The sequence below is a fragment of the Dipodomys ordii genome, unplaced genomic scaffold (assembly GCF_000151885.1).
Source record: "Dipodomys ordii isolate 6190 unplaced genomic scaffold, Dord_2.0 Scaffold16, whole genome shotgun sequence".
Classification (NCBI taxonomy): Eukaryota; Metazoa; Chordata; class Mammalia; order Rodentia; family Heteromyidae; genus Dipodomys; species Dipodomys ordii.
In genome coordinates, this window is record NW_012267232.1 from 17,832,612 (window position 1) to 17,833,581 (window position 970).

The 970-nt window shown below is 38.9% G+C and overlaps 1 pseudogene; it reads left to right on the forward strand.

The window, feature by feature from the left end:
- Positions 1 to 411, forward strand: part of LOC105982589 — a 3,068-nt pseudogene extending 2,657 nt beyond the window's left edge.
- Positions 412 to 970: the final 559 nt, after the last annotated feature.

The following is a 970-nucleotide window of genomic DNA, read 5'->3' on the forward strand; positions in this document are numbered from 1 at the left end:
TGGGAAGGGATGTGAAGGGTAAACAAAGGAGAAGGCTGCAATGCTTGGTAAGAAATGTACGCATTATCCTGCCCATGTAATTGTAACCCCTCTGCACAGTATGTTCACACAAAAAAAATTTAAATTAAATTAAAAAAAAAGAAGAAGCGTGCTCCTCGTGCACTCAAAGAGATCCGGAAGTTTGCCATGAAGGAGATGGGGACTCCAGATGTGCACATCAATACCAGGCTCAACAAAGCTGTCTGGGCCAAAGGAATAAGGAATGTCCCCTACCGGATCCGTGTGCAGCTATCTAGAAAACGGAATGAGGATGAAGACTCCCCAAACAAGCTCTATACTCTGGTAGCCTATGTCCCTGTTACCACATTCAAAAATCTACAGTCAATTTGGATGAGAATTAGTGTCAAATAAAGCTATAAAATTGCTTTAAAAAAAATTCTTCCCTCTGTGCTAGGTGCTGGTGGCTCCTAGTTACTCAGGAGGCTGAGATCTGAGGATCACAGTTCAAATCCAGCCCAGGCAGGAAAGTCCCTGAGACGCATTTCCAATTAACTACCAGAAAACCAGAAGTGGCACTGTGGCTCAAAGTGGTAGAGTGCTAGCCTTAAGCAAAAAAGCTCAGGAGCAGTGTCCAGGCCCAGAGTTCAAACCATGACCAACAAAAAAGGAAAAAAAATTCCCTCTGGAAAGAGGTCATGCATTCTTTTTCTATATATGTGCCTATAATTTTATATATACATAAGTTCTCTGTATCCAGTGACCTTCAGAGATTTGTTCATTACTTCTAACAATTTTCCATAGATTCATTTGAATGCTTTACATATTTAATCATATCACTTGCAAATAATGATTTATTTTATGCATTTATTTTTAACAATTAAACCTTTGATGGCTTTTCTCTAAGAGTCTTAGGAAGTAATGAATAGAAGTAATGTTATCAAGTATATGTTTTATTCCTGACATCAAAGGG